The 9,776-nt window shown below is 34.1% G+C and overlaps 1 long non-coding RNA gene across 4 annotated transcripts; it reads right to left on the bottom strand.

Moving 5' to 3' along the window:
- Window positions 1-2,053: 2,053 nt before the first annotated feature.
- LOC125266839 lies at window positions 2,054-7,385 on the bottom strand. 4 transcript variants are annotated; one of them, XR_007184568.1, is made up of 5 exons: window positions 6,337-7,384; window positions 6,012-6,062; window positions 5,223-5,316; window positions 3,829-4,000; window positions 2,054-3,082 (listed from the first exon to the last, which is right to left on the bottom strand). It is a non-coding gene; the product is annotated as an uncharacterized LOC125266839 (long non-coding RNA). The 4 variants fall into 4 exon arrangements; XR_007184567.1 differs by lacking the exon at window positions 2,054-3,082 and having other exon boundaries at window positions 3,551-4,000; window positions 6,337-6,433; window positions 6,688-7,385; XR_007184565.1 differs by lacking the exon at window positions 2,054-3,082 and having other exon boundaries at window positions 3,551-4,000; window positions 6,337-7,385.
- Window positions 7,386-9,776: the final 2,391 nt, after the last annotated feature.

Raw genomic sequence — 9,776 nt, 5'->3', positions numbered from 1 at the left:
TTTGTATAAAGGTTGACTCGAATAGATAAATTGCTCCAATTGTGTTAATTTAGGTCATTTCAGTTGGGTTTAAATCTCGCAACTGCAGATATCCAAAGAACTCTTTACTGCCCAAGTATTTGTATTTGGATTTAAGATGCTCAAAAGACATCAGTATCTCATCCTCAATACACTGTTCTAAACGGGAAATTCCTTTGAATTTGTGTCTGTCATTTTGTTTATGTGAATGCCATTTTACACCTTTGTAACTATTAATCTGCAACTACAACTTCGTAACACGGGTGTTTTGATTGTTGTCTGTGTGTGCAAATCGAAACATTCAGCTTTTCACATTAGGGCTGTGAGTGTAAATTTCAATTTACAAATACAAATATTAATACGACATGTTCTCACATTCAAATCAGCAAACTCTCGAGTTTTGCTACTGAATTACCTTCATAAGGAACATTTTTACCTTCCACATGGACCTGTCCATTAGTTCATTTTGGCAAAAAGTATGCAACATGATCTCTGATATTCATGAAGTCAATTTTCCAATGGATCCAGAAGTATGCCTATTGGGTAACTATAACAATTCTAAACTGCAACAGGTTTTCACCATAAAACTTTCAGAAATTCTGCTAATAATTGCCAAGAAGTGCATTGCAAAGAAGTGGAAATCTGATACTGCTATCCCCATCAGTTTGTGGCTATCTGAGGTCAACAACTGTATACCCTTGGAAAAACTAACATACTGGTTAAGGAATAAAAGTAAAGTGTTTTATCAAATTTGGCAACCCTTTATCAGCTATATGGAAGATACTTCAATAGAAAAGATGGACTCTCTTTTTGATTGAGGTCTTACACTGTACTAATAACAATACCCTGTATTTAAATATACCCTGTATATAACATTACCCTGCACCCATCTTATTATAAATTTTGTTTTTATGCTTATTTTAAGTAATTTATAATTTCTTTTACCTTTTTTCTCATCTGGTGTTTCATGACGTGTATAATGTGTTTTGTACCGTCTTGTATTGTTCTATGTTACAGTTCAAAAGCAAAAATAAAATATAAAAAAAAAAAAAAAATGTTTTATATTGGGAGCATGCACAAATTGTTTTATATTGGATGAAATAATGTGCAATCTGCTATATTATTATTATTATTAATATTATTTATTATTATGTAAAATTGTTATTACTATTGGTGGTCTTCTGACCAAGCCATACAAGAACTGAGATGGAGATTTAGTTTTTTTTTTAATCATATTTACATAATGAGGTCAGATACCGAACAGTATGAACTATAAGAAGCACAGAAATACAATCGTTTGTTGTGTTAACATCAGCAACCAAAATAAATGAATGAATATAACAGCCTTGGCATCAATCTATTACTTTTAAGAAACGGATAAAAATTTCATTGTGTTTATTTGTTAAAACATCACTTAATTTGTGCAATGACAGTTTCAACAATGGCTTTGTTGGAGAAGCCCTAAAAGACAGTAGCAGAAAAACACCTCAGTGATCACTAATAAAACATTATGAGATGCTCATGAATAATGAAGGGAAAGGTCAGAGTTTATAAAAGATATAGTTGGTCAGGCCCAAAGAATCTTTTATTACACACCACAAATCTGCCTATAAAGTACATGTTTTTGTGAATTAAGAATCAACTGAACCCCTTCTACTAGTTGCTGGAGCGGTGTCTTTCTTAAATGACAGCAAGCCATGAACTCTGTTACACAGAGGTGTTCACATTATAGCTCCACCAGACATGAAGGCTGTCACATGATGCATGAGAATATAAGTTACTTTCTGTTTTACTTACAAAAATAAATGTGCGTTCCTCTGCCTTCACTGAACAAGAGTTCCATAGATCTTTGTTGGCAATGATTGATCAATACATATGTAAACCCTATTTAGGTTATCATATACAAATACTTATAGAACATTTTTTCAACACAAATTGCAACATTTTGCCTGTACAAGAGCAGTGATAAGTCCACATTGAAGGAATCAATTCAACAAACTGCAAAATAAGGGGAAAAAATCATTCATCAACATAACTTAAAGCCATTTGGCGGGTATTTATATCAAAGATAACAAAACTGTTATGGCCACTTTTATTTGTACACAGCTAAAATCTCTGACAGATTCATGCTCCACTTCACAACCTGAATTTGTCTTTTAAAGTGCATGCAATAATACCAGTAACTCTGACAGAACTGATTCAATGTAATAAGTTCACATCCTGATAAAACTAATGCCAATTAATTTAGGATACTAAACAATGAATACATTTTTTTTCTTTTTTTTTTTTTCTTTTTCTAAGTAAAAAGAAATAAAGCGTGGGTTCCACAATATGAAATTAATTAAATGCTCTTAATGTATTCACCATATTTTAACATCAGACACTGCTTGAAAATCTGCTTCTGTGTAAAGTTTTCATCAACAGTTGTCACATTCTCTATGATACATACAAAACAGCTAATAGCCACGGTGAAGATGCAGGACACATTCTACAATCGCAATGTCCTTTGATGACACCAAAGGCATTTCACACTTCATTTCCACCTAACATGATGGGATCGTACTTAGCATATCAAAGTGCTTACTTGTGCTAAAATATCCTGAATTACTAATTTAAAACCAAAAGTGGGACAATGGCATGGAGATTTATGGTCAGTTTGTCTAGATATTTCTTCTTGGTTTATGAGCTCAGTGATGCACCACCAAACTACTTTTGTGTTTGTGGCTGTTTAGTTTCTCCTTTCAGAATATCAGTGAAATTCTCACAGCTGATATGAGTTATAAGATATTGATCCAGCATGGTCACTGTTTGGATGATCTTGGTAAATCCAACAATCAGGGACAGTGCAGGCACAATGTGTCCAAAGACATCAGTGTTGAACAGTCCCTTTCACCTCTGTTAGATCATCTGGCCTCATCCTTGGGAAAGTGAAACGAGGCCAAGCTTCCGAATCCTAGTCGTGCACTCTCTGAATCAAACATCTCCAGTTCTCGCTCCTGACGCTCAAATAAATGCTTGATTTTTCGGTCCATTCCTTATGAAGTGAGACCAGCTTGTCTTCAATCTGTGAACAGAAGTTTGGGAAATATTTGGTTGTGGAAATTCAATTTGTAAATCCTCTTTTAGCAGTTCCTAGCAGAACCATTAGATGGAAACCTCTCACTGTAAAACCCGATAAGTTGCGGTAACTCAAACCATTTGAGGAAACTAATTGCTTCAAACCATTTAAGTTTTAAAACTAATATGTATAAGTACTCTAAACTCCAATGCATTGAGTTAAATTCACTTAAATTTTAGAGTTGGTTTAGTCAATCATAAAAGTAAAGTCAACTTAAAGATTTTAAGTTTATTCCACTCATTCAGTTTGAGTTCAGGTAACAAATCTAACTAAGTCTTAACTATATTGTTACTTAAATGGTTTTAGGAAACAGATTGCGGCAAATGGTTTAAGTTAATCCAACTCAAAGTAATAAAGTTACGTAAGACTAAGCAAAACTTAACATTGGCACAAAATTATGACAGAACAAGAGGGTATTCTTAAGTATTTATTGAAAAACAACAGTTAATTCACAAAATGTTCAAGCATAAAATAATTGGGCTGTCAAGTCAAAAATATAACTTTAAAACAGTCTTAGATTTTTTTCCCTCCAAGTATAAGACCGCACAAACAAGGAAATATGTTTGTTTAAAAATTAATTTTAAAATTGTAAAAGTTTGTAAAATTAAATTAATAATATAAAATAACTATGTTCTAACACCACAAGAAACAGAGTAGATAATTTTTATGTAACAAAGGTAATTCAACAGTACTTTCTGTACGAACTAAGTGTACTCCAAAGGCAGTGCACGGACTTGGCAGACATCACCTCATCTTCAAAGACAATCAAAATATCCAGTGGGTTAAAAGGTAAAAAGTTCCCTCTTCCTCCTCTACAGCAATGATGGTGAGTGTTGCCTTCTGCACCTGGTCAAGCTCCTTTTTCTAAACGCATTGGGGAAAAAAAAAATTGTGTTAGTGTATGTCACCACACATAAAAACAACCCTTGTCAGAGCAGACACCATATTTAAATTTTCATAAATGAAAATAACATTGTGAAGGTTTTGGAGTAATGTTTACTCAATAGGGTGTGCTATTTAAAACCCTGTAGTACTTTAATTTTCACAACATGTCTTCCAGAGTTGTTTGAATGTTCATTTTTATTAATAAAAATTTTATTTGGCGTCAACCTAAAGTTATAAATTTATTACACTAACTGAAGAAAAGTGGTGCTTAAATGGTTAGTTCACCCAAAAATGAAAATTCTGTCATTTATTACTCACCCTCATGCCGTTCCATACCCATAAGACCTTCTTTCATCTTCAGAACATAAATTAAGGTATTTTTCATAAAATCTGGTGGCTCAGTGAGGCCTGCATCGCCAGCAAGATAGTGAACACTTTCAGATGTCTAAAAAGCTACTAAAAACATATTTAAAACAGTTCATGTGACAGTGGTTCAACCTTAATATTATAAAGCGATGAGAACACTTTTTGTAAGCCAAAAAACAAAATGACTTTATTCAACAATATCTATTGATGGTCGATTTCAAAACACTGCTTAATGAAGCTTTACGAATCTTGTTTCGTATAAGTGGTTTGGAGCGGCTATCAAACTGCCAAAGTCACATGAACCATTGACATTTCAAAACACTTGATGTAACAAAGCCTCGTTTACTGAAATCAGTGACTTCAGCGCTCTGAACCACTGATTCGAAACAAAAGATTTGTAAAACTTTGAAGATTCATGAAGCAGTGTTTTGAAATCGGCAATCATTAGATATTGTTGAAAAGTATTCTAGCCACTTTATAATATTAAGGTTGAACCACTGTAGTCACATGAACTGTTTTAAATGTTTTTAGTAGCTTTCTGGGCATTAAAAGTGTACAATATCTTGCTGGCGATGCAGGCCTTACTAACATCTGATTTCATCAAAAACATCTTAATTTGTGTTCTGAAGATGAACGAAGGTCTTACGGGTGTGGAACGACATGAGGGAGAGTAATTAATGATAGAATTCTCATTTTTGGGTGAACTAACCCTTTAAAAGGATAGTTCAGCTTCAAGAGGAACATAAAAACACAGTTACCCACACCATGCATTTATGCTCATGTCAGCAAAAAGCTTAAAATGTTGCTAAGTAAATATAATGTTGTTTTGACCTACCTTGTGTCTTAAAAACATCGGCAGACTCTTCTTTACAGATAGTAAGACCCGCCAGATCGTAGTTCGAATGACATCAAAGCCAAAAAATGCAGCCCTTGAAAACAAAACAAAAAATTAGGTTAGTTTAACTCACAATTAAACAACATTTATGGTCAGTTTATTTTTATGATTCATGATAAGACAATTTTCAATCACTGCAACCTAGGATTAGCAATTAATTGACACCTTTATACAAACCCAAGTCAACTTCAGGATAAGTGCCAGTGGAAAATAACACAAGATAATTTTTCTTATCCATATTAATAAAGTCAGCTATAACCAGAACTTAAGACGTAACCAGTATTCTTCTGAAGCAATACAACATGACAAGACAGACTGAAATTTAAGTTGTTATTCACTCTGCCAATACAGAAAATGGTGACAATACATTATCAAACATCATTGGTCCTTGGAGGTCATGATGCCATTCATGTGGTGTGCAAGAACCAATATAGCTTGATGTTAGTTGAGGTTTGTATTATTTTTTGTGTGGGCTGTGTATGCATTGATCAATATGTTTAGATTTAAATTTCATTATAATAAGTTGCAAAAACAAATATTGTATTGCTTCAGTATATACTTACCATTTGTGCTGCAATAAATTTCTGGTCATCATTACATACATTTGCAAAAATAGCCATTTAAAAATTTAAATTGAAGAAAGATGCATTTAACATGTTCATAACGTGACAATTTGCATTTCGTACCATACTAAAGCCCATCGATTTGTTCAATGTAATTTATACTTACTCATATTATTGTAGCCATGTTGATATCACACCACCTTTCAACGTCTTTGCTCTGAAAAGATTAATTTCAAAAGCATGACAACAAATTGTTATTATGAGTTTCACATTAGAAAACGTGAAGAGCAAATAACAGTCTTAAATGTTAACTAACATTAGCAAAACAGCCATCATAAACGACCCTCGAGCCTCTGTTCACCGGGGCTTCGGCTTGCTTTAGTAAACTGAATTAGCATTACAAGGATATATTATGTGAAACTTACGAAGCGGGTCATAAATAAATATTAACAATAAGTTTAAAGGTTGTAATATGGGTGGGTTTACATTACCTGTTGCTGTAGTTTCTGCGGCGCCGCGCGCGCGAGAGATGTGGAAGATGGTCTGCCAACCGTCTCAAAATATAAAAGTTGCGTTATCTGAGTCCGACTGTGAGAAAGCACAAAAAAATATTTCTTAATTTACCACAGAGCCTGTGGGGTACAAAAACACAGCATTTCACCTGCCGTCGATAACTTGGATAACGTGTTGGCTGGCGGCCTGGCGCCTCGACTGTTTGCTAGCAAACGTTAAACAAATTAGTATTACCGAGCTGGTTAATCTTCAATTAAATAGGTACGAGAAAAAAACCGAAAACGTTCAAAAGTGCCACAAATATGAATAAAGTAGTTAGAAATGCTTACCTGTTATTTTTCTTGACCGTTGCGTGAGCCCGTCCTCCTGCTGCGACTGAAGGAGGGAAAATGGCGCCGGCGCGATTTTTGTTGCCTAGAAACGCACTTGGGTAATACTTTGACATGAATAAATGTAGCTTAATGTAGGTGTGTAGGCTTAATATGAAACAGATCAATGTATTTATTATTGTTTGTGTTTATTTGATAGCTTTTAGTTATTTATTTATAGACGACGTAAGCTACTAGATTAAATTAATTTCTGTAACTTAAACCATTAAAGTTAAAATAACAGTGACTTATTTAGTTTGAGTTCTACTTAATATAATACGTTTTTGAGTTCACATCACAAAATTTGTTAAGTTGAATTAACTTTTTTTAAAGTTTCAAATAAAATGAACTTATTTCATTTAGTGAATTCCACAGTTAGGTTTTACAGTGCTCAAATGGTTTTATCAAATAGCTATTTTTTTTGTTGTTGTTTCTGGCTGGTAAGGGAAATATTAAAAAGGGACCTTCTGACTGTATGAAAACAAAATTTGTTTAAGAACAATTAAACACTCCATCTCTATTTTAATGGGGCCTTGAAACCCCAAAACACTTTTTTTGAGATGTAAACAGATATGCATAGGCTGCACATCATTGAAAACACTAAAGGTACAATGTTATTCATAAGTGAAAAATAGTTATTTTTGCATTTTTCAGAGCGATTCCTGTCTTCCTGTTTGAAAAGCGGAGTCGGAGCAACGTCACAAAATCTGACGTCATCGTGTACTTTCGAACATGCTGACGTAGATTTTCGACATATATATTCATGACATAAACCGGACACTGATACAGTGGTGTACGTTAGTCTACGTGATACGCAGGTATACGCTGTATACCCACTAGGAAATGTCAAGGATTTCCGTATACCCACTTTAAAAAGCGCGAGGATACGTAACCATCCAATACCACAATAAGATTTGAGGTTTGTTGCTTTTGACATGAAAAACATAAATACCGTTTTGGCGCTCTTTAATGTGTTGTGACCGCTGTATCGCCTCACCAGTTCAAGAGAAGCGGCAGCGTGAAGTGCGTGTGAACTGATCCTGGCCTCTGCTTTAATACCAGTTACAGCGCGAAATAAACATGAATGAACTTCCGAAGGTATGTTAAAAGATACAGAACAACTTAATGAAATCCATATCATGTCTCGTGTATTCGCGTAATCAGTGTTTCAACCGCGGAAAGACGTTAATAAAACAGCTTGTAAACAATGTCACATAAGGTCATGAAAGAAAAATGAACTCTTGAGAGCAGAATTTAGCTAAATAGGCTATATGCACCATATTAAATATTAATTATAATTTTTAATGTTCTTTAACAGCCTATACAATGCATGTTTGAATAAATCTGTCAAGTTGGCAGCCACCATTTAAATGTTTTATATTTCAAAAAACGAATTGGAGTAGAAATAATTTTAAAGTTAGTAGCTAGGCCTATTTTAACTTTATTACAAAAATTTCCTTAAGTGTAATATAAGTTTGTTTACAAATAAGTTCATTTTAACCTTCAATATTAATGTAGTACCAACTGATTCCCATATACATTTTACAGTATTAGTTAAGAGATTTTTTTTTCTTAAGAAAATTTGCCATACTTATATACAGTATATCCAAAATAACTGATATTGAATTGAATTTCAAGTTAGTGAACTTTGATGACAAACTGGCAGGAAATGGTGCAAAACAGAAAACAAAGTCCAAATGTGGTGATATTGTGACATACTGATAAGCCTCATCTTTCCATTATTGTTACGCTCTAAAAAATGCTGGGTTAAAAACAACCCAAGTTGGGTTAAAAATGGACAAACCCAGCACTTGGGTTAAATGTTTGCCCAACCTGCTGGGCAGTTTTATTTAACCCAACTATTGTTTAAAAATGACTGTGGCTGGCCAAAATGAACCCACAATATGTTGGAAACATAAGAGGCAACAATAATAATCAAAAGATGAACATTTATTAATAAACAGTTTAATAAATGTTTTTTGTTTAATTATTATATTTAATATTAATAAATGTTAATTTCCAGCATACTTTGGGTTCATTTTACACAAGCAATACAGCAATTTCTACACAATAGTTGAGTTCAATGAAACTACCCAGCAGGTTGGGCAAACATTTAACCCAATCGCTGGGTTTGTACATTTTCAACCCAACTTGGGTTGTTTTTAACCCAGCATTTTGTAATAATAGTTGCAACTTGCACTCTTAAATGTGTATTGAAACTTGCCAGCTGTAAAAACCTGTGCTCAGGACCATATTGATATAACATCGGCTATCTTAACTGGCTGAGTTAGATGGGGATTATGAAGGTAATTCAGTAGCAAAACTCGAGAGGTTGCTGATTTGAATGTGAGAACTTGTCGTATTAATATTTGTTTTCTAAATTGAAATTTACACTCACAGCTCTGATGTGAAAAGCTGAATGTTTCGATTTGCACACACAGACAACAATCAAAACACCCGTGTTACAAAGTTGAAGTTGCAGATTAACAGTTACAAATGTGTAAAATGGCATTCACATAAACAAAATGACAGACACAAATGTGTGAGACATATTTACTTTTACACTTTACTTCAGTTTCGCTGTACAGCTTCAAGTCGGTGCTTACAACCTCTCAGATCTGGCAGTACAAGTTCAATTCCTGGCGCTTTGACTTTTGCTACTCTTTTTGCGATATTCCTGTTGCAAAACTGACTTGTGCACTTGAAAACAGACGTGAGAGAGCAGAACGGCGGTGTGGGGTGGGGTGGGGTTGGGGGGTTGGGGGTGAAGCCGTTTTATTAGTCGATGCCTAACCAGTGAACAACGCCAGTGTACGCACTGTGCGTATACCATGAGAGGGCGCTATTTTTATTTAATTTATTTTTTTACAAATTTTTTTAATTGATTATTAAAATCTATCTGCGTAAACTCATTACATATTAAGAGAGCAAGAGAGAATGAGAATAAATAAAGGTGTGTGTTTGTGTGTTGTAAAGTCAAATGTGTTTATGTGCGTGCATGGTGGGCGTGAGGGATATGGGGCTTCGCTACAGAACTATCAGCATTTTGT

This window comes from Megalobrama amblycephala, linkage group LG4 (assembly GCF_018812025.1).
Source record: "Megalobrama amblycephala isolate DHTTF-2021 linkage group LG4, ASM1881202v1, whole genome shotgun sequence".
Classification (NCBI taxonomy): Eukaryota; Metazoa; Chordata; class Actinopteri; order Cypriniformes; family Xenocyprididae; genus Megalobrama; species Megalobrama amblycephala.
This window is presented reverse-complemented; position numbering and strand designations above follow the sequence as displayed.